Source organism: Oncorhynchus clarkii, chromosome 31 (genome assembly GCF_045791955.1).
Source record: "Oncorhynchus clarkii lewisi isolate Uvic-CL-2024 chromosome 31, UVic_Ocla_1.0, whole genome shotgun sequence".
In the NCBI taxonomy this organism is placed as follows: Eukaryota; Metazoa; Chordata; class Actinopteri; order Salmoniformes; family Salmonidae; genus Oncorhynchus; species Oncorhynchus clarkii.
The window spans coordinates 1,328,105-1,353,195 of record NC_092177.1 but is presented as its reverse complement, the minus strand read 5'-3'; positions in this window follow the sequence as shown (position 1 = coordinate 1,353,195).

The following is a 25,091-nucleotide window of genomic DNA, read 5'->3' as shown; positions in this document are numbered from 1 at the left end:
ACCCCCCTAATCCAGCCTCAATCTGTCTCTCTCACATCCTCCTATAGTGAAATAACCCCTAATCCAGCCTCAATCTTTCTCTCTCATATCCTCCTCTAAGGAAATAACCCTTAATCAAGCCTCAATCTGTCTCTCATATCCTCCCCTAGGGAAATAACCCCCCTAATCCAGCCTCAATCTGTCTCTCTCATATCCTCCTCTAGGGAAATAACCCATAATCAAGCCTCAATCTGTCTCTCTCATATCCTCCTCTAGGGAAATACACCCCCTAATCCAGCCTCAAACTGTCTCTCATATCCTCCTCTAGGGAAATAACCCCTAATCCACCCTCAATATGTCTCTCATATCCTCCTCTAGGGAAATAACGCCCGATCCACCCTCAATCTGTCTCTCTCAAATCCTCCTCAAGGGAAATAGCCCCCATAATCCATTCTCAATCTGTCTCTCTCATATCCTCCTCTAGGGAAATAACCCCCCTAATCCAGCCTCAATCTGTCTCTCTCATATCCTCCTCTAGGGAAATAACCCATAATCAAGCCTCAATCTGTCTCTCTCATATCCTCCTCTAGGGAAATACACCCCCTAATCCAGCCTCAAATTGTCTATCTAATTTCCTCCTCTAGGGAAATAACCCCTAATCCAGTCTCAATCTGTCTCTAACATATCCTCCTCTAGGGAAATAACCGCCCTAATCCAGCCTCAATCTGTCTCTCACATATCCTACTCTAGGGAAATAACCCACCTAATCCAGCCTCACTCTGTCTCTCTCATATCCTCCTCAAGGGAAATACCCCCCCTAATCCAGCCTCAAACTGTCTCTCTCTTATCCTCCTCTAGGGAAATAACACCAATCCACCCTCAATCTGTCTCTCTCAAATCCTCCTCTAGGGAAATAACCGCCCGAATCCAGCCTCAATCTGTCTCTCTCATATCCTACTCTAGGGAAATAACCCACCTAATCCAGCCTCAATCTGTCTCTCTCATATCCTCCTCGAGGGAAATAGCCCCCATAATCCATTCTCAATCTGTCTCTCTCATATCCTCCTCTAGGGAAATAACCCCCCTAATCCAGCCTCAATCTGTCTCTCTCATATCTTCCTCTGGGGAAATAACCCCCATAATCCAGCCTCAATCTGTCTCTCTCATATCCTCCTCAAGGGAAATGACCCCCCATAATCCAGCCTCAATCTGTCTCTCTCATATCTTCCTCTAGGGAAATAACCCCCCTAATCCAGCCTCAATCTGTCTCTCTCATATCCTCATCTAGGGAAATAACCCCCCTAATCCAGCCTCAATCTGTCTTTCTCATATCCTACTGTAGGGAAATAACCCCCCTAATCCAGCCCCAATCTGTCTTTCTCATATCCTACTGTAGGGAAATAACACCTAATCCAGCCTCAATCTTTCTCTCTCATATCCTCCTCTAAGGAAATAACCCTTAATCAAGCCTCAATCTGTCTCTCATATCCTCCTCTAGGGAAATAACCCCCCTAATCCAGCCTCAATCTTTCTCTCTCATATCCTCCTCTAGGGAAATAACCCATAATCAAGCCGCAATCTGTCTCTCTCATATCCTCCTCTAGGGAAATACACCCCTAATCCAGCCTCAATCTGTCTCTCATATCCTCCTCTAGGGAAATAACCCCTATTCCACCCTCAATCTGTCTCTCATATCCTCTAGGGGAATAACACCAATATACCCTCAATCTGTCTCTCATATCCTCCTCTAGGGAAATAACACCAATCCACCCTCAATCTGTCTCTCTCATATCCACCTCTAGGGAAATAACCCCTAATCCTTCCTCAATCTTTCTCTCTCATTACCTCCTCTAAGGAAATAACCCCTAATCCAGCCTCAATCTGTCTCTCTCATATCCTCCTCTAGGGAAATAACCCTTAATCCAGCCTCAATCTGTTTCTCTCGTATCCTCTTCTAGTGAAATAACCGCTGTAATCCAGCCTCAATCTGTCTCTCTCATATCCTCCTATAGTGAAATAACCCCTAATCCTTCCTCAATCTTTCTCTCTCATTACCTCCTCTAAGGAAATAACCCCTAATCCAGCCTCAATCTGTCTCTCTCATATCCTCCTCTAGGGAAATAACCCTTAATCCAGCCTCAATCTGTTTCTCTCGTATCCTCTTCTAGTGAAATAACCCCTAATCCAGCCTCAACCTGTCTCTCTCATATCCTCCTATAGGGAAATAACCCAAAATCCACACTCTATCTGTCTCTCTCATATCCTCCTCTAGGGAAATAACCCCCATAATCTAGCCTCAATCTGTCTTTCTCATATCCTACTGTAGGGAAATAACCCCCCTAATCCAGCCTCAATCCGTCTCTCTCATATCCTCCTCTAGGGAAATAACATCTAATCCAGCCTCAATCTGTCTCTCTCACATCCTCCTATAGTGAAATAACCCCTAATCCAGCCTCAATCTTTCTCTCTCATATCCTCCTCTAAGGAAATAACCCTTAATCAAGCCTCAATCTGTCTCTCATATCCTCCCCTAGGGAAATAACCCCCCTAATCCAGCCTCAATCTGTCTCTCTCATATCCTCCTCTAGGGAAATAACCCATAATCAAGCCTCAATCTGTCTCTCTCATATCCTCCTCTAGGGAAATACACCCCCTAATCCAGCCTCAAACCTGTCTCTGTCATGTCCTCCTCTAGGGAAATAACCCTTAATCCAGCCTCAAACTGTCTCTCATATCCTCCTCTAGGGAAATAACCCCTAATCCACCCTCAATATGTCTCTCATATCCTCCTCTAGGGAAATAACGCCCGATCCACCCTCAATCTGTCTCTCTCAAATCCTCCTCAAGGGAAATAGCCCCCATAATCCATTCTCAATCTGTCTCTCTCATATCCTCCTCTAGGGAAATAACCCCCCTAATCCAGCCTCAATCTGTCTCTCTCATATCCTCCTCTAGGGAAATAACCCATAATCAAGCCTCAATCTGTCTCTCTCATATCCTCCTCTAGGGAAATACACCCCCTAATCCAGCCTCAAATTGTCTATCTAATTTCCTCCTCTAGGGAAATAACCCCTAATCCAGTCTCAATCTGTCTCTAACATATCCTCCTCTAGGGAAATAACCGCCCTAATCCAGCCTCAATCTGTCTCTCTCATATCCTACTCTAGGGAAATAACCCACCTAATCCAGCCTCACTCTGTCTCTCTCATATCCTCCTCAAGGGAAATACCCCCCCTAATCCAGCCTCAAACTGTCTCTCTCTTATCCTCCTCTAGGGAAATAACCCCCCTATTCCAGCCTCAATCTGTCTCTCTCATATCCTCCTCAAGGGAAATAACCCCCCATAATCCACCCTCAATCTGTCTCTCTCACATCCTCCTCTAGGGAAATATCCGCCCTAATCCAGCCTCAATCTGTCTTTCTCATATCCTCCTCTAGGGAAATAACCCTTAATCAAGCCTCAATCTGTCTCTCATATCCTCCCCTAGGGAAATAACCCCCCTAATCCAGCCTCAATCTGTCTCTCTCATATCCTCCTCTAGGGAAAGAACCCATAATCAAGCCTCAATCTGTCTCTCTCATATCCTCCTCTAGGGAAATACACCCCCTAATCCAGCCTCAAACTGTCTCTGTCATGTCCTCCTCTAGGGAAATAACCCTTAATCCAGCCTCAATCTGTTTCTCTCGTATCCTCTTCTAGTGAAATAACCCCGAATCCAGCCTCAATCTGTCTCTCTCATATCCTCCTCTAGGGAAATAATCCTTAATCCAGCCTCAATCTGACTCTCATATACTCCTATAGGGAAATAACCCAAAATCCACCCTCTATCAGTCTCTCTCATATCCTCCTCTAGGGAAATAACCCCCAGAATCCAGCCTCAATCTGTCTTTCTCACATCCTACTGTAGGGAAATAACCCCCCTAATCCAGCCTCAATCCGTCTCTCTCATATCCTTCTCTAGGGAAATAACATCTAATCCAGCCTCAATTTGTCTCTCTCACATCCTCCTATAGTGAAATAACCCCTAATCCTTCCATAATCTTTCTCTCTCATATCCTCCTCTAAGGAAATAACCCCTAATCCAGCTTCAATCTGTCTCTCTCATATCATCCTCTAGGGAAATAACCCTTAATCCAGCCTCAATCTGTTTCTCTCGTATCCTCTTCTAGTGAAATAACCCCTAATCCAGCCTCAATCTGTCTCTCATATACTCCTATAGGGAAATAACCCAAAATCCACCCTCTATCTGTCTCTCTCATATCCTCCTCTAGGGAAATAACCCCCAGAATCTAGCCTCAATCTGTCTTTCTCATATCCTACTGTAGGGAAATAACCCCCCTAATTCAGCCTCAATCCGTCTCTCTCATAACCTCCTCTAGGGAAATAACATCTAATCCAGCCTCAATCTGTCTCTCTCACATCCTCCTATAGTGAAATAACCCGTAATCCAGCCTCAATCTTTCTCTCTCATATCCTCCTCTAAGGAAATAACCCTTAATCAAGCCTCAATCTGTCTCTCATATCCTCCCCTAGGGAAATAACCCCCCTAATCCAGCCTCAATCTGTCTCTCTCATATCCTCCTCTAGGGAAATAACCCATAATCAAGCCTCAATCTGTCTCTCTCATATCCTCCTCTAGGGAAATACACCCCCTAATCCAGCCTCAAACTGTCTCTGTCATGTCCTCCTCTAGGGAAATAACCCTTAATCCAGCCTCAAACTGTCTCTCATATCCTCCTCTAGGGAAATAACCCCTAATCCACCCTCAATATGTCTCTCATATCCTCCTCTAGGGAAATAATGCTCGATCCACCCTCAATCTGTCTCTCTCAAATCCTCCTCTAGGGAAATAACCGCCCTAATCCAGCCTCAATCTGTCTCTCTCATATCCTACTCTAGGGAAATAACCCACCTAATCCAGCCTCAATCTGTCTCTCTCATATCCTCCTCAAGGGAAATAGCCCCCATAATACATTCTCAATCTGTCTCTCTCATATCCTCCTCTAGGGAAATAACCCCCCTAATCCAGCCTCAATCTGTCTCTCTCATATCTTCCTCTGGGGAAATAACCCCCATAATCCAGCCTCAATCTGTCTCTCTCATATCCTCCTCAAGGGAAATGACCCCCCATAATCCAGCCTCAATCTGTCTCTCTCATATCTTCCTATAGGGAAATAACCCCCCTAATCCAGCCTCAATCTGTCTCTCTCATATCCTCATCTAGGGAAATAACCCCCCTAATCCAGCCTCAATCTGTCTTTCTCATATCCTACTGTAGGGAAATAACCCCCCTAATCCAGCCCCAATCTGTCTTTCTCATATCCTACTGTAGGGAAATAACACCTAATCCAGCCTCAATCTTTCTCTCTCATATCCTCCTGTAGTGAAATAACCCCTAATCCTTCCTCAATCTTTCTCTCTCATTACCTCCTCTAAGGAAATAACCGCTGTAATCCAGCCTCAATCTGTCTCTCTCATATCCTCCTATAGTGAAATAACCCCTAATCCTTCCTCAATCTTTCTCTCTCATTACCTCCTCTAAGGAAATAACCCCTAATCCAGCCTCAATCTGTCTCTCTCATATCCTCCTCTAGGGAAATAACCCTTAATCCAGCCTCAATCTGTTTCTCTCGTATCCCCTTCTAGTGAAATAACCCCTAATCCAGCCTCAACCTGTCTCTCTCATATCCTCCTCTAGGGAAATAACCCGTAATCCAGTCTCAATCTGTCTCTCATATACTCCTATAGGGAAATAACCCAAAATCCACCCTCTATCTGTCTCTCTCATATCCTCCTCTAGGGAAATAACCCCCAGAATCTAGCCTCAATCTGTCTTTCTCATATCCTACTGTAGGGAAATAACCCCCCTAATCCAGCCTCAATCCGTCTCTCTCATAACCTCCTCTAGGGAAATAACATCTAATCCAGCCTCAATCTGTCTCTCTCACATCCTCCTATAGTGAAATAACCCCTAATCCTTCCTCAATCTTTCTCTCTCATTACCTCCTCTAAGGAAATAACCGCTGTAATCCAGCCTCAATCTGTCTCTCTCATATCCTCCTATAGTGAAATAACCCCTAATCCTTCCTCAATCTTTCTCTCTCATTACCTCCTCTAAGGAAATAACTCCTAATCCAGCCTCAATCTGTCTCTCTCATATCCTCCTCTAGGGAAATAACCCTTAATCCAGCCTCAATCTGTTTCTCTCGTATCCTCTTCTAGTGAAATAACCCCTAATCCAGCCTCAACCTGTCTCTCTCATATCCTCCTCTAGGGAAATAACCCGTAATCCAGTCTCAATCTGTCTCTCATATACTCCTATAGGGAAATAACCCAAAATCCACACTCTATCTGTCTCTCTCATATCCTCCTCTAGGGAAATAACCCCCATAATCTAGCCTCAATCTGTCTTTCTCATATCCTACTGTAGGGAAATAACCCCCCTAATCCAGCCTCAATCCGTCTCTCTCATATCCTCCTCTAGGGAAATAACATCTAATCCAGCCTCAATCTGTCTCTCTCACATCCTCCTATAGTGAAATAACCCCTAATCCAGCCTCAATCTTTCTCTCTCATATCCTCCTCTAAGGAAATAACCCTTAATCAAGCCTCAATCTGTCTCTCATATCCTCCCCTAGGGAAATAACCCCCCTAATCCAGCCTCAATCTGTCTCTCTCATATCCTCCTCTAGGGAAATAACCCATAATCAAGCCTCAATCTGTCTCTCTCATATCCTCCTCTAGGGAAATACACCCCCTAATCCAGCCTCAAACTGTCTCTGTCATGTCCTCCTCTAGGGAAATAACCCTTAATCCAGCCTCAAACTGTCTCTCATATCCTCCTCTAGGGAAATAACCCCTAATCCACCCTCAATATGTCTCTCATATCCTCCTCTAGGGAAATAACGCCCGATCCACCCTCAATCTGTCTCTCTCAAATCCTCCTCAAGGGAAATAGCCCCCATAATCCATTCTCAATCTGTCTCTCTCATATCCTCCTCTAGGGAAATAACCCCCCTAATCCAGCCTCAATCTGTCTCTCTCATATCCTCCTCTAGGGAAATAACCCATAATCAAGCCTCAATCTGTCTCTCTCATATCCTCCTCTAGGGAAATACACCCCCTAATCCAGCCTCAAATTGTCTATCTAATTTCCTCCTCTAGGGAAATAACCCCTAATCCAGTCTCAATCTGTCTCTAACATATCCTCCTCTAGGGAAATAACCGCCCTAATCCAGCCTCAATCTGTCTCTCTCATATCCTACTCTAGGGAAATAACCCACCTAATCCAGCCTCACTCTGTCTCTCTCATATCCTCCTCAAGGGAAATACCCCCCTAATCCAGCCTCAAACTGTCTCTCTCTTATCCTCCTCTAGGGAAATAACCCCCCTAATCCAGCCTCAATCTGTCTCTCTCATATCCTCCTCAAGGGAAATAACCCCCCATAATCCACCCTCAATCTGTCTCTCTCACATCCTATTCTAGGGAAATATCCGCCCTAATCCAGCCTCAATCTGTCTTTCTCATATCCTCCTCTAGGGAAATAACCCTTAATCAAGCCTCAATCTGTCTCTCATATCCTCCCCTAGGGAAATAACCCCCCTAATCCAGCCTCAATCTGTCTCTCTCATATCCTCCTCTAGGGAAATAACCCATAATCAAGCCTCAATCTGTCTCTCTCATATCCTCCTCTAGGAAAATACACCCCCTAATCCAGCCTCAAACTGTCTCTGTCATGTCCTCCTCTAGGGAAATAACCCTTAATCCAGCCTCAATCTGTTTCTCTCGTATCCTCTTCTAGTGAAATAACCCCGAATCCAGCCTCAATCTGTCTCTCTCATATCCTCCTCTAGGGAAATAATCCTTAATCCAGCCTCAATCTGACTCTCATATACTCCTATAGGGAAATAACCCAAAATCCACCCTCTATCAGTCTCTCTCATATCCTCCTCTAGGGAAATAACCCCCAGAATCCAGCCTCAATCTGTCTTTCTCATATCCTACTGTAGGAAAATAACCCCCCTAATCCAGCCTCAATCCGTCTCTCTCATATCCTCCTCTAGGGAAATAACATCTAATCCAGCCTCAATTTGTCTCTCTCACATCCTCCTATAGTGAAATAACCCCTAATCCTTCCATAATCTTTCTCTCTCATATCCTCTTCTAGTGAAATAACCCCTAATCCAGCCTCAACCTGTCTCTCTCATATCCTCCTCTAGGGAAATAACCCTTAATCCAGCCTCAATCTGTCTCTCATATACTCCTATAGGGAAATAACCCAAAATCCACCCTCTATCTGTCTCTCTCATATCCTCCTCTAGGGAAATAACCCCCAGAATCTAGCCTCAATCTGTCTTTCTCATATCCTACTGTAGGGAAATAACCCCCCTAATCCAGCCTCAATCCGTCTCTCTCATAACCTCCTCTAGGGAAATAACATCTAATCCAGCCTCAATCTGTCTCTCTCACATCCTCCTATAGTGAAATAACCCGTAATCCAGCCTCAATCTTTCTCTCTCATATCCTCCTCTAAGGAAATAACCCTTAATCAAGCCTCAATCTGTCTCTCATATCCTCCCCTAGGGAAATAACCCCCCTAATCCAGCCTCAATCTGTCTCTCTCATATCCTCCTCTAGGGAAATAACCCATAATCAAGCCTCAATCTGTCTCTCTCATATCCTCCTCTAGGGAAATACACCCCCTAATCCAGCCTCAAACTGTCTCTGTCATGTCCTCCTCTAGGGAAATAACCCTTAATCCAGCCTCAAACTGTCTCTCATATCCTCCTCTAGGGAAATAACCCCTAATCCACCCTCAATATGTCTCTCATATCCTCCTCTAGGGAAATAATGCCCGATCCACCCTCAATCTGTCTCTCTCAAATCCTCCTCTAGGGAAATAACCGCCCTAATCCAGCCTCAATATGTCTCTCTCATATCCTACTCTAGGGAAATAACCCACCTAATCCAGCCTCAATCTGTCTCTCTCATATCCTCCTCAAGGGAAATAGCCCCCATAATCCATTCTCAATCTGTCTCTCTCATATCCTCCTCTAGGGAAATAACCCCCCTAATCCAGCCTCAATCTGTCTCTCTCATATCTTCCTCTGGGGAAATAACCCCCATAATCCAGCCTCAATCTGTCTCTCTCATATCCTCCTCAAGGGAAATGACCCCCCATAATCCAGCCTCAATCTGTCTCTCTCATATCTTCCTCTAGGGAAATAACCCCCCTAATCCAGCCTCAATCTGTCTCTCTCATATCCTCATCTAGGGAAATAACCCCCCTAATCCAGCCTCAATCTGTCTTTCTCATATCCTACTGTAGGGAAATAACCCCCCTAATCCAGCCCCAATCTGTCTTTCTCATATCCTACTGTAGGGAAATAACACCTAATCCAGCCTCAATCTTTCTCTCTCATATCCTCCTCTAAGGAAATAACCCTTAATCAAGCCTCAATCTGTCTCTCATATCCTCCTCTAGGGAAATAACCCCCCTAATCCAGCCTCAATCTTTCTCTCTCATATCCTCCTCTAGGGAAATAACCCATAATCAAGCCGCAATCTGTCTCTCTCATATCCTCCTCTAGGGAAATACACCCCTAATCCAGCCTCAATCTGTCTCTCATATCCTCCTCTAGGGAAATAACCCATATTCCACCCTCAATCTGTCTCTCATATCCTCTAGGGGAATAACACCAATATACCCTCAATCTGTCTCTCATATCCTCCTCTAGGGAAATAACACCAATCCACCCTCAATCTGTCTCTCTCATATCCACCTCTAGGGAAATAACCGCTGTAATCCAGCCTCAATCTGTCTCTCTCATATCCTCCTATAGTGAAATAACCCCTAATCCTTCCTCAATCTTTCTCTCTCATTACCTCCTCTAAGGAAATAACCCCTAATCCAGCCTCAATCTGTCTCTCTCATATCCTCCTCTAGGGAAATAACCCTTAATCCAGCCTCAATCTGTTTCTCTCGTATCCTCTTCTAGTGAAATAACCCCTAATCCAGCATCAACCTGTCTCTCTCATATCCTCCTCTAGGGAAATAACCCGTAATCCAGTCTCAATCTGTCTCTCATATACTCCTATAGGGAAATAACCCAAAATCCACACTCTATCTGTCTCTCTCATATCCTCCTCTAGGGAAATAACCCCCATAATCTAGCCTCAATCTGTCTTTCTCATATCCTACTGTAGGGAAATAACCCCCCTAATCCAGCCTCAATCCGTCTCTCTCATATCCTCCTCTAGGGAAATAACATCTAATCCAGCCTCAATCTGTCTCTCTCACATCCTCCTATAGTGAAATAACCCCTAATCCAGCCTCAATCTTTCTCTCTCATATCCTCCTCTAAGGAAATAACCCTTAATCAAGCCTCAATCTGTCTCTCATATCCTCCCCTAGGGAAATAACCCCCCTAATCCAGCCTCAATCTGTCTCTCTCATATCCTCCTCTAGGGAAATAACCCATAATCAAGCCTCAATCTGTCTCTCTCATATCCTCCTCCATGGAAATACACCCCCTAATCCAGCCTCAAACTGTCTCTGTCATGTCCTCCTCTAGGGAAATAACCCTTAATCCAGCCTCAAACTGTCTCTCATATCCTCCTCTAGGGAAATAACCCCTAATCCACCCTCAATGTGTCTCTCATATCCTGCTCTAGGGAAATAACGCCCGATCCACCCTCAATCTGTCTCTCTCAAATCCTCCTCAAGGGAAATAGCCCCCATAATCCATTCTCAATCTGTCTCTCTCATATCCTCCTCTGGGGAAATAACCCCCCTAATCCAGCCTCAATCTGTCTCTCTCATATCTTCCTCCGGGGAAATAACCCCCATAATCCAGCCTCAATCTGTCTCTCTCATATCCTCCTCAAGGGAAATGACCCCCCATAATCCAGCCTCAATCTGTCTCTCTCATATCTTCCTCTAGGGAAATAACCCCCCTAATCCAGCCTCAATCTGTCTTTCTCATATCCTACTGTAGGGAAATAACCCCCCTAATCCAGCCTCAATCTGTCTTTCTCATATCCTACTGTAGGGAAATAACCCCTAATCCAGCCTCAATCTTTCTCTCTCATATCCTCCTCTAAGGAAATAACCCTTAATCAAGCCTCAATCTGTCTCTCATATCCTCCTCTAGGGAAATAACCCCCCTAATCAAGCCTCAATCTGTCTCTCTCATATCCTCCTCTAGGGAAATACACCCCCTAATCCAGCCTCAATCTGTCTCTCATATCCTCCTCTAGGGAAATAACCCCTATTCCACCCTCAATCTGTCTCTCATATCCTCTAGGGAAATAACACCAATACACCCTCAATCTGTCTCTCATATCCTCCTCTAGGGAAATAACACCAATCCACCCTCAATCTGTCTCTCTCATATCCTCCTCTAGGGAAATAACCGCACTAATCCAGCCTCAATCTGTCTCTCTCATATCCTACTCTAGGGAAATAACCACCCTAATCCAGCCTCAATCTGTCTCTCTCATATCCTCCTCAAGGGAAATAACCCCCCATAATCCAGCCTCAATCTGTCTCTCTCATATCCTCCTCAAGGGAAATAACCCCCCATAATCCAGCCTCAATCTGTCTCTCTCATATCCTCCTCTAGTGAAATAACCCTAAATCCAGAGTCAATCTGTCTCTCATATCCTCCTCTAGGGAAATAACAACAAATCCTTCCTCAATCTGCCTCTCTCATATCCTCCTCTAGGGAAATAACCCTTAATCCAGCCTCAATCTGTTTCTCTCGTATCCTCCTCTAGTGAAAAAAAACCCTAATCCTGCCTCAATCTCTCTCATATACTCCTTTAGGGAAATAACCCAAAATCCACCCTCAATCTGTCTCTCTCATATCCTCCTCTAGGGAAAGAGCTGCCCTAATCCAGCCTCAATCTGTCTTTCTCATATCCTACTGTAGGGAAATAACCCCCCTAATCCAGCCTAAATCCGTCTCTCTCATATCCTCCTCTAAGGAAATAACCCTTAATCAAGCCTCACTCTGTCTCTCATATCCTCCTCTAGAGAAATAACCCCTAATCCAGCCTCAATCTGTATCTCTCATATCCTCCTATAGGGAAATAACCCTTAATCCAGCCTCAATCTGTTTCTCTCGTATCCTCTTCTAGTGAAATAACCCCTAATCCAGCCTCAACCTGTCTCTCTCATATCCTCCTCTAGGGAAATAACCCTTAATCCAGCCTCAATCTGTCTCTCATATACTCCTATAGGGAAATAACCCTAAATCCACCCTCTATCTGTCTCTCTCATATCCTCCTCTAGGGAAATAACCCCCAGAATCTAGCCTCAATCTGTCTTTCTCATATCCTACTGTAGGGAAATAACCCCACTAATCCAGCCTCAATCCGTCTCTCTCATATCCTCCTCTAGGGAAATAACATCTAATCCAGCCTCAATCTGTCTCTCTCACATCCTCCTATAGTGAAATAACCCCTAATCCAGCCTCAATCTTTCTCTCTCATATCCTCCTCTAAGGAAATAACCCTTAATCAAGCCTCAATCTGTCTCTCATATCCTCCTCTAGGGAAATAACCCCCCTAATCCAGCCTCAATCTGTCTCTCTCATATCCTCCTCTAGGGAAATAACCCATAATCAAGCCTCAATCTGTCTCTCTCATATCCTCCTCTAGGGAAATACACCCCCTAATCCAGCCTCAAATTGTCTATCTAATTTCCTCCTCTAGGGAAATAACCCCTAATCCAGCCTCAATCTTTCTCTCTCATATCCTCCTCTAAGGAAATAACCCTTAATCAAGCCTCAATCTGTCTCTCATATCCTCCTCTAGGGAAATAACCGCCATAATCCAGCCTCAATCTGTCTCTCTCATATCCTACTCTAGGGAAATAACCCACCTAATCCAGCCTCACTCCGTCTCTCATATCCTCCTCTAGAGAAAAAACCCCTAATCCAGCCTCAATCTGTCTCTCTCATATCCTCCTTTAGGGAAATAACCCTTAATCCAGCCTCAATATGTTTCTCTCGTATCTTCTTCTAGTGAAATAACCCCTAATCCAGTCTCAACCTGTCTCTCTCATATCCTCCTCTAGGGAAATAACCTTTAATCCAGCCTCAATATGTTTCTCTCGTATCTTCTTCTAGTGAAATAACCCAAAATCCACCCTCTATCTGTCTCTCTCATATCCTCCTCTTGGGAAATAACCCCCAGAATCTAGCCTCAATCTGTCTTTCTCATATCCTACTGTAGTGAAATAACCCCCCTAATCCAGCCTCAATCCGTCTCTCTCATATCCTCCTCTAGAGAAATAACATCTAATCCAGCCTCAATCTGTCTCTCTCACATCCTCCTATAGTGAAATAACCCCTAATCCAGCCTCAATCTTTCTCTCTCATATCCTCCTCTAAGGAAATAACCCTTAATCAAGCCTCTATCTGTCTCTCTCATATCCTCCTCTAGGGAAATAACCCCCAGAATCTAGCCTCAATCTGTCTTTCTCATATCCTACTGTAGGGAAATAACCCCCCTAATCCAGCCTCAATCCGTCTCTCTCATATCCTCCTCTAGGGAAATAACATCTAATCCAGCCTCAATCTGTCTCTCTCACATCCTCCTATAGTGAAATAACCCCTAATCCAGCCTCAATCTTTCTCTCTCATATCCTCCTCTAAGGAAATAACCCTTAATCAAGCCTCAATCTGTCTCTCATATCCTCCTCTAGGGAAATAACCTCCCTAATCCAGCCTCAATCTGTCTCTCTCATATCCTCCTATAGTGAAATAACCCCTAATCCAGCCTCAATCTTTCTCTCTCATATCCTCCTCTAAGGAAATAACCCTTAATCAAGCCTCAATCTGTCTCTCATATCCTCCTCTATGGAAATAACCCCCCTAATCCAGCCTCAATCTGTCTCTCTCATATCCTCCTATAGTGAAATAACCCCTAATCCAGCCTCAATCTTTCTCTCTCATATCCTCCTCTAAGGAAATAACCCTTAATCAAGCCTCTATCTGTCTCTCTCATATCCTCCTCTAGGGAAATAACCCCCATAATCTAGCCTCAATCTGTCTTTCTCATATCCTACTGTAGGGAAATAACCCCCCTAATCCAGCCTCAATCCGTCTCTCTCATATCCTCCTCTAGAGAAATAACATCTAATCCAGCCTCAATCTGTCTCTCTCACATCCTCCTATAGTGAAATAACCCCTAATCCAGCCTCAATCTTTCTCTCTCATATCCTCCTCTAAGGAAATAACCCATAATCAAGCCTCAGCCTGTCTCTCTCATATCCCCCTCTAGGGAAATAACGCCCGATCCACCCTCAATCTGTCTCTGTCATGTCCTCCTCTAGGGAAATAACCCTTAATCCAGCCTCAAACTGTCTCTCATATCCTCCTCTAGGGAAATAACCCCTAATCCACCCTCATTATGTCTCTCATATCCTCCTCTAGGGAAATAACGCCCGATCCACCCTCAATCTGTCTCTCTCATATCCTCCTCTAGGGAAATAACCGCCCTAATCCAGCCTCAATCTGTCTCTCTCATATCCTACTCTAGGGAAATAACCCACCTAATCCAGCCTCAATCTGTCTCTCTCATATCCTCCTCAAGGGAAATAACCCCCCATAATCCAGCCTCAATCTGTCACTCTCATATCCTCCTCTAGGGAAATAACCCCCCTAATCCAGCCTCAATCTGTCTCTCTCATATCCTCCTCTAGGGAAATAACCCCCTTAATCCAGCCTCAATCTGTCTCTCTCATATCCTCCTCTAGGGAAATACCCCCCCTAATCCAGCCTCAAACTGTCTGTCTCTTATCCTCCTCAAGGGAAATACCCCCCCTAATCCAGCCTCAATTTGTCTCTCTCATATCCTCCTCAAGGGAAATGACCCCCCATAATCCAGCCTCAATCTGTCTCTCTCATATCTTCCTCTAGGGAAATAACCCCCCTAATCCAGCCTCAATCTGTCTCTCTCATATACTCATCTAGGGAAATAACCCCCTAATCCAGCCTCAATCTGTCTTTCTCATATCCTACTGTAGGGAATTAACCCCCCTAATCCAGCCTCAATCTGTCTTTCTCATATCCTACTGTAGGGAAATAACCCCTAATCCAGCCTCAATCTTTCTCTCTCATATCCTCCTCTAAGGAAATAACCCTTAATCAAGCCTCAATCTGTCTCTCATATCCTCCTCTAGGGAAATAACCCCCCTAATCCAGCCTCAATCTGTCTCTCTCATATCCTCCTCTAGGGAAATAACCCATAATCAAGCCTCAATCTGTCTCTCTCATATCCTCCTCTAGGGAAATACACCCCCTAATCCAGCCTCAATCTGTCTCTCATATCCTCCTCTAGGGAAATAACCCCTAATCCACCCTCAATCTGTCTCTCATATCCTCTAGGGAAATAACACCAATCCACCCTCAATCTGTCTCTCATATCCTCCTCTAGGGAAATAACCCCCAGAATCTAGCCTCAATCTGTCTTTCTCATATCCTACTGTAGGGAAATAACCCCCCTAATCCAGCCTCAATCCGTCTCTCTCATATCCTCCTCTAGGGAAATAACATCTAATCCAGCCTCAATCTGTCTCTCTCACATCCTCCTCTAGGGAAATAACCCCCCTAATCCAGCCTCAATCTGTCTCTCTCATATCCTCCTCTAGGGAAATAACCCATAATCAAGCCTCAATCTGTATCTCTCATATCCTCCTCTAGGGAAATACACCCCCTAATCCAGACTCAAACTGTCTATCTCATTTCCTCCTCTAGTGAAATAACCCTGAATCCAGCCTCAAACTGTCTCTCATATCCTCCTCTAGGGAAATAACGCCGATCCACCCTCAATCTGTCTCTCTCATATCCTCCTCTAGGGAAATAACCGCCCTAATCCAGCCTCAATCTGTCTCTCTCATATCCTACTCTAGGGAAATAACCCACCTAATCCAGCCTTAATCTCTCTCTCTCATATCCTCCTCAAGGGAAATAACCCCCCATAATCCAGCCTCAATGTGTCTCTCTCATATCCTCCTCTAGGGAAATATCCCCCCTAATCCAGCCTCAATCTGTCTCTCTCATATCCTCCTCTAGATAAATAACCCCTAATCCAGTCTCAATCAGTCTCTCTCATATCCTATTGTAGTGAAATACACCCCCTAATCCAGCCTCAAACTGTCTCTCTCATATCCTCTTCTAGGGAAATAACCTCCCTAATCCAGCCTCAATCTATCTCTCATATCCTCCTCTAGGGAAATAACCCCCGATCCACTCTCAATCTGTCTCTCTCATATCCTCCTCAAGGGAAAGAACCCCCCATAATCCAGCCTCAATCTGTCTCTCTCATATCCTCCTCTAGTGAAATAACCCCCATAATCCAGCCTCAATCTGTCTCTCTCATATCTTAATCTAGGGAAATAAGCCCCATAATCCAGCCTCAATCTCTCTCTCTCATATCCTCATCTAGGGAAATACCCCCCTAATCCAGCCTCAATCTGTCTCTCTCATAACCTCCTCTAGGGAAATACCCCCCCTAATCCAGCCTCAATCTGTCTCTCTCATATCTTCATCTAGGGAAATACCCCCCTAATCCAGCCTCAATCTGTCTCTCTCATAACCTCCTCTAGGGAAATACCCCCCCTAATCCAGCCTCAATCTGTCTCTCTCATATCCTCCTCTAGGGAAATACCCCCCCTAATCCAGCCTCAAACTGTCTCTCTCATATCCTCCTCTAGGGAAATAAACCCCCTTAATCCAGCCTCAAACTGTCTCTCACATATCCTCCTCTAGGGAAATAACCCCCCTAATCCAGTCTCAATCTGTCTCTCATATCCTCCTCTAGGGAAATACACCCCCCACTCCAGCCTCAAACTGTCTCTCTCATATCCTCCTCTAGAGAAATAACCCCCCCTAATCCAGCCTCAATCTGTCTCTATCATATCCTCCTCTAGATAAATAAACCCTAATCCAGTCTCAATCTGTCTCTCATATATCCTACTCTGGGGAAATAATGTCTAACCCAGCCTCAATATGTCTCTCTCATTTCCTCCTCTAGTGAAATAACCCAGAATCCAGCCTCAAGCTGTCTCTGTCATCTCGTCCTCTAGGGAAATAACCCTTAATCCAGCCGCAAACTGTCTCTCATATCCTCCTCTAGGGAAATAACCCCTAATCCACCCTCAATCTGTCTCTCATATCCTCCTCTAGGGAAATAACCACCCTAATCCAGCCTCAATCTGTCTCTCTCATATCCTACTCTAGGGAAATAACCCACTTAATCCAGCCTCAATCTGTCTCTCTCATATCCTCTGCAAGGGAAATAACCCCCCATAATCCAGCCTCAATCTGTCTCTCTCATATCCTCCTCTAGTGAAATAACCCCCCTAATCCAGCCTCAATCTGTCTCTCTCATATCTTCCTCTAGGGAAATAACCCCCCTAATCCAGCCTCAATCTGTCTCTCTCATATCCTCCTCTAGATAAATAACCCCTAATCCACCCTCAATCTGTCTCTCATATCCTCCTCTAGGGAAATAACCCCCCTAATCCAGCCTCAATCTGTCTCTCTCATATCTTCCTCTAAGGAAATGTCTATGGTGGTGAAACAGACAGAAATCTCCAAGTAGCCTACTGTCTATGGTGGTGAAACAGACAGAACTCTCCAAGTAGCCTACTGTCTATGGTGGTGAAACAGACAGAACTCTCCAAGTAGCCTACTGTCTATGGTGGTGAAACAGACAGAACTCTCCAAGGAGCCTACTGTCTATGGTGGTGAAACAGACAGAACTCTCCAAGTAGCCTACTGTCTTTGGTGGTGAAACAGACAGAACTCTCTAAGTAGCCTACTGTCTATGGTGGTGAAACAGACAGAACTCTCCAAGTAGTCTACTGTCTATGGTGGTGAAACAGACAGAACTCTCCAAGTAGCCTACTGTCTATGGTGGTGAAACAGACAGAACTCTCCAAGGAGCCTACTGTCTATGGTGGTGAAACAGACAGAACTCTCCAAATAACCTACTGTCTATGGTGGTGAAACAGACAGAACTCTCCAAGTAGCCTACTGTCTATGGGGGTGAAACAGACAGAACTCTCCAAGTAGCCTACTGTCTATGGTGGTGAAACAGACAGAACTCTCCAAGTAGCCTACTGTCTATGGTGGTGAAACAGACAGAACTCTCCAAGGTGCTAATTCATACAAATAATTTTAGACGTCACTGCAGTATACCCACATACTTGAGTATAACTGCAGGCAGTTATACAAGTCCACTTTTCTTAGAACCTAATTTTCTAGACATCAGTGTACAGCAACATCTTTAGCTGACACTGGAGAACACCCGCCATAGGCATATACCCACATACTCCGCGGTGGAGCTAACAAGACGTGCCTTTCATACAGACGTTAATGTAGCAGTAGAACATATGTCAGATTATAACTTACAAAAAAATACATCAATGTAGGCTACAGCAGAACACACATGATAATATATAGGCCTCCTGCCTAGCAGATAAAATGAAGTGCGTATTCAGATTAGCTTGACAGTACAGCACAAGTTTGTAAAGGAAAGAGATGTTCCTACCTCAGTTTTCCAAACCTCCCACAATGCCTCTCCCCATGTCAAGTCCATTTAACTCCTGACAGTCAGTTTCTATCTCAAAGCCATGAGCAGGAACTGTGGCTGTGAAGTTTAGCCTTGAGGGGGAATATACACGGCTGTGACTATAACCGAAGAGAATTCTCTTGGGAGGTAATACGGTCAAGCATTTGATTGTGAGGTATTCTAGGTTGGTTGAAGAAAAGGAATTGAGTTCCTGTACGTTATCACAATCACACTATGAGTAGTTAATCATGAAACATACACCCCCGTCCTTCTTCCCGGAGATATTTAGTCCTGTCTGCATGATGTACTGAGAACCCAGCTGGCTGTACGGACTCAAATCAAATTCAATCAAATCAGACAGTTTATCCCGAGAGAGCCATGTTTCCGTGAAACAGAGTATGTTACAATCCTTGATGTCCCTCTGGAAAGAGATCCTCGCCCTGAGCTCATCAACTTTATTATCCAGCGACTGAACATTAGTAAGTAATATACTCTGAAACGGTGGACGGTGTGCACGCCTCCTGAGTTGGCCTAGAAGTCCACTCCGAGTACCTATTCTCCGCAGGCGATGTTTTGGGTCAGCCTCTGGAATCAGTTCAATTGCCCTGTGGGGTACGAACAAAAGATCCGAATCGGGAAACTCGTAATCCTGGTAATATTCCTGGTAATACTGGTGAGTTACCGCTGCTCTGATATCCAACAGTTATTCCTGTCTGTATGTAATAACACAAAAAAAATTCTGGCCTAAATAATGTAAGAAATAACACATCAAAACAAAAAACTGCAAAGTTGCCTCGGGGCTAGAAGCACGACTGCCCTTTCTATCGGCTCCATTTTTATGTGTGTCAAACAGAGAGTGTGGGCGTGCTGGATTGAATGTGTCTTTGTGAACGAGAGAACGACAAGAGAGAGAGAGGGAGAGAGATTGAGAGGAAATATAGAAAGAGAGAAAGATTGAGAGGAGAGAGAGAGAGAGAGGAGTGGAGAGAGAGAGAGATGAGAGAGAGAGAGAGAGATGAGAGAGAGAGAGAGAGAGAGAGAGATGAGAGAGAGAGAGAGAGCGCATTCAGGGGTAGCTGAGAATACAGATGTTCTACCTAACAGAGAGAGTCCTGTAGCAGAGACCAAGGGCTGAGAGGCTGTAGACTGATGGTTCATATGGTAGCTGAGGACGTGTTTTGAAGAGTAGTGCACTAAATAGGCAATAGGGGTCCATAGGACTCTGGTCAAGAGTAGTGCACTATATAGGCAGTAGGGTATCACTTGGGATGTACACTAAGTGTTGCTCTGTCTAGCACATTCAGCAACACCATAATAACAGCATGATGCAGAAACCAATCGGACCAGACTTGAAGTAGGAAAACATAGCAGATACTGCAGAAACCAAACGGACCAGACTTTAACTAGGAAAACATAGCAGATACTGCAGAAACCAAACGGACCAGACTTGAACTAGGAAAACATAGCAGATACTGCAGAAACCAAACGGACCAGACTTTAACTAGGAAAACATAGCAGATACTGCAGAAACCAAACGGACCAGACTTGAACTAGGAAAACATAGCAGATACTGCAGAAACCAAACGGACCAGACTTGAACTAGGAAAACATAGCAGATACTGCAGAAACCAAACGGACCAGACTTTAACTAGGAAAACATAGCAGATACTGCAGAAACCAATCGGACCAGACTTGAACTAGGAAAACATAGCAGATACTGCAGAAACCAAACGGACCAGACTTTAACTAGGAAAACATAGCAGAAACTAAATAATAATGTTCTGTATGATGTTCTGTATGATGGTCTCTATGATGTTCTGTATGATGTTCTCTATGATGTTCTCTATGATGGTCTCTATGATGTTCTGTATGATGTTCTCTATGATGTTCTCTATGGTGGTCTGTATGATGTTCTCTATGATGTTCTGTATGATGTTCTCTATGATGGTCTGTATGATGTTCTGTATGGGGTTCTCTATGATGTTCTCTATGATGTTCTGTATGATGTTCTGTATGATGTTCTGTATGATGTTCTCTATGATGTTCTGTATGATGTTCTGTATGATGGTCTCTATGATGTTCTCTATGATGTTCTCTATGATGTTCTGTATGATGTTCTCTATGATGTTATGTATGATGTTCTCTATGATGTTCTGTATGATGTTCTGTATGATGTTCTCTATGATGTTCTGTATGATGTTCTGTATGATGGTCTCTATGATGTTCTCTATGATGTTCTCTATGATGTTCTGTATGATGTTCTCTATGATGTTATGTATGATGTTCTCTATGATGTTCTGTATGATGTTATGTATGATGTTCTATATCATGTTTTTTTATCCTTTATTTAACTAGGCAAGTCAGTTAAAGAACAAATTCTTATTTTCAATGACTGCCTAGGAACAGGAACAGTGCCTGCCTTGTTCAGGGGCAGAACAAATCCACAACTTGGATCCCTCCACGGCCTCATAGTTGATCTAGATAATTTTTCGAACCTCTGGATTACAACCAAATGATGATAAATGCACCATATTAAGTATTGGCCGTGTAGTTTACCAATAAAATGGTTAGGCGGTGAAGTGGACATACTCAGTGTTCATATCCCGAAATAAATCAATAATCTCCCTACAATATATTTTTATAGAAAGTTAGCCAAATTAGATAAGATGTTGCTACCATGTAAAGGACAACACCTGTCTATTTGTAGAAAAATCATCCTGATTAATTATTTAGTCACGTCCAGTTTAACTATTTACTTATGGCCCCGCCTACACCTAACAACTAGTTATTTTAAGTAAGAATGGCCTTTTTCCTTTCATTCACATTACAACCTCTCACTTTCAGTTATTTGAAAATGAAATAATCTCCTCTCTGTTATTAACAATAGATGGTCTCTATGATGTTCTGTATGATGTTCTCCTCTCTGTTATTAACAATAGATGGTCTCTATGATGTTCTGTATGATGTTATCCTCTCTGTTATTAACAATAGATGGCCTCTATGATGTTCTGTATGATGTTCTCCTCTCTGTTATTAACAATAGAAAGCTGTCTGCATTTCCGTTTAATCCACCAGAAAAGACAGAACAAATGGTTAAACTACACTATACTAACTGATAAAAATGGTTAAACTACAATATACTAACTGATGAAAATGGTTAAACTACAATATACTAACTGATGAAAATGGTTAAACTACACTATACTAACTGATAAAAATGGTTAAACTACACTATACTAACTGATAAAAATTGTTAAACTACAATATACTAACTGATGAAAATGGTTAAACTACAATATACTAACTGATAAAAATGGTTAAACTACAATATACTAACTGATAAAAATGGTTAAACTACACTATACTAACTGATAAAAATGGTTAAACTACAATATACTAACTGATAAAAATGGTTAAACTACAATATACTAACTGATAAAAATGGTTAAACTACAATATACTAACTGATAAACATGGTTAAACTACACTATACTAACTGATAAAAATGGTTAAACTACAATATACTAACTGATAAAAATGGTTAAACTACAATATACTAACTGATAAAAATGAAACAGTATTTTGAGAGAATAAAACATTTTAAACAGTATAATCTTTGTAAATTATATCATCAATAGGACTGGCGGAGTTATGTCACAGGTAGTTAACAAAAATAAAAGGAAATGTCTGCTCCAAAATTACAACCAACTGATTGCAGAATTACCAAAAAAAAAATGGAGGAGACGAGTGGAAAGACGAGAAGGTAAGAAACATGTCTGTTTGCCCTGCATTAAAGACCAAAATTGACTAAAGAAAATTGTCCTAAATTTAAAAAAAAGTATACCAGTTTAATTTAAGGACCAAAACATTTGCAGCTGTGCCATAAATGTTGCAAAATGGGAGGAGATTTTCGATGTACTGATTCCATGGCACATGGTTTATTAACTGACACACAAAACAATAACGGATTCAAAACTTTTCAATTTAATTATTATACAAAATCCTTGCAACCAACAGAATATAATATATGGGGTGGACACAACCATCCCACAGACTCACTATATCACTTGTTTTGGTACTGCCTATGTGTAGCTTAGTGTTGGAATGGATGAAACAATTAACTCTGCAAATAGCACTGCTGGGTGATTTGATAAGTCATAGTCAATTGATCAATAATATAATGATACTGTTAGTGAAGGTGTTTATCTTTCATTTACAATCTGTAGAAACTATGAGAATAAAACGGTTCAGAACTTTATTGAAACAACACAGCGGAAAAATATATGGAAACTAGAAATTAGGATCACCTAAAAGGACATACCCAAATCTAACTGCCTGTAGCTCAGGACCTGAAGCAAGGATATGCATATGCTTGACACCATTTGAAAGGAAACACTTTGAAGTTTGTGGAAATGTGAAATTGAGGTTGGCTACAGTATTAGATCACATTAGATCTGGTAAAAGATAATGCAAAGAAAACAACATGTTTTCAATTTTTTGGGGGTTCCATCATCTTTGAAATGCAAGAGAAAGGCCTTAGGAGTCTAAGGCGTCTTTAGATTTTGGCCACTAGATGGCAGCAGTGTATGTGGAAAGTTTTAGACTGATCCAATGAACCATTCCATTACTGTTCAAAATGTTGAATTAAGTCTGCCCAAATGTGCCCAATTGGTCAATTGATACATGTTCAAGTACATAACTATAGAGAACATACAAAAATAATATGTTAAAAATGTGTTTTTCATTTACACACTCCCAGGAATGTTAAAATAGATTTGGTGAATTTTATCAAACAAAACTATGCTACATTTTATCTCTGGGACGCTCAGGATGACAGATCCAAGCAAGATAACTGAATGTAAGTACATTATTTACCTTCAGAGGTGAATGTATCAAACCAGTTGCCGTTTGTGTTGAGAATGACACAAATATTAATTTTCAAAGTCTGCTGCCTCAGTTTGTATGATGGCAATTTGCATATACTCCAGAATGTTATGAAGAGTGATCAGATGATTTGCAATTAATTGCAAAGTCCCTCTTTAGCATGTAAATTAACTGAATCCCCCAAAAATATTTCCACTGCATTTCAGCCCTGCCACATAAGAACCAGCTGACATCATGTCAGTGATTCTCTCGTTAACGCAGGTGTGAGTGTTGATGAGGACAAGGCTGAAGATCACTCTGTCATGCTGATTGAGTTCGAATAACAGACTGGAAGCTTCAAAAGGAGGGTGGTGCTTGGAATCATTGTTCTTCCTCTGTCAACCATGGTTACCTGCAAGGAAACACGCGCCGCCATCATTGCTTTGCACAAAAAGGGCTTCACAGGCAAGTATATTGCTGCCAGTAAGATTGCACCTAAATCAACCATTTATCGGATCATCAAGAACTTCAAGGAGAGCGGTTCAATTGTTGTGAAGAAGGCTTCAGGGGACCCAAGAAAGTCCAGCAAGCGCCAGGACCGTCTCCTAAAGTTGATTCAGCTGAGGGACCGGGGCACAACTAGTACAGAGCTTGCTCAGGAATGGCAGCAGGCAGGTGTGAGTGCATCTGCACGCACAGTGAGGCGAAGACTTTTGGAGGATGGCCTGGTGTCAAGAAGGGCAGCAAAGAAGCCATTTCTCTCCAGGAAAAACACGAGGGACAGACTGATATTCTGCAAAAGGTACAGGGATTGGACTGCTGAGGACTGGGGTAAAGTCACTTTCTCTGATGAATCACCTTTCCGATTGATTGGGGCATCTGGAAAAAAGCTTGACCGGAGAAGACAAGGTGAGAGCTACCATCAGTCCTGTGTCATGCCAACAGTAAAGCATCCTGAGACCATTCATGTGTGGGGTTGCTTCTCAGCCAAGGGAGTGGGCTCACTCACAATTTGCCTAAAAACACAGCCATGAATAACAAATGGTACCAACACATCCTCCGAGAGCAACTTCTCCCAACCATCCAGGAACAGTTTGGTGACAAACAATGCCTTTTCCAGCATGATGGAGCACCTTGCCATAAGGCAGTAACCGAAGCGGCGGATTGGACAGTGAGGAGACAAGCAAGATGTTCTGGAGCTCACCTCTCTTAGAGGCTTTTATTTACAATATTAAATGGTGCAGGACTAATTGGCAATACACTTGCTATAGAAAACAACAAACAGGACGTTGACAGAGATTACCTACCCAGACTGCTCTCCTCCAGGTATACAGTAACTCTACTGTAGTCAACCTGTTACCTACCCAGACTGCTCTCCTCCAGGTATAACTCTACTGTAGTCAACCTTTTACCTACCCAGACTGCTCTCCTCCAGGTATAACTCTACTGTAGTCAACCTGTTACCTACCCAGACTGCTCTCCTCCAGGTATAACTCTACTGTAACCAAACTGTTACCTACCCAGACTTCTCTCCTCCAGGTATAACTCTACTGTAACCAACCTGTTACCTACCCAGACTGCTCTCCTCCAGGTATAACTCTACTGTAACCAAACTGTTACCTACCCAGACTGCTCTCCTCCAGGTATAACTCTACTGTAGTC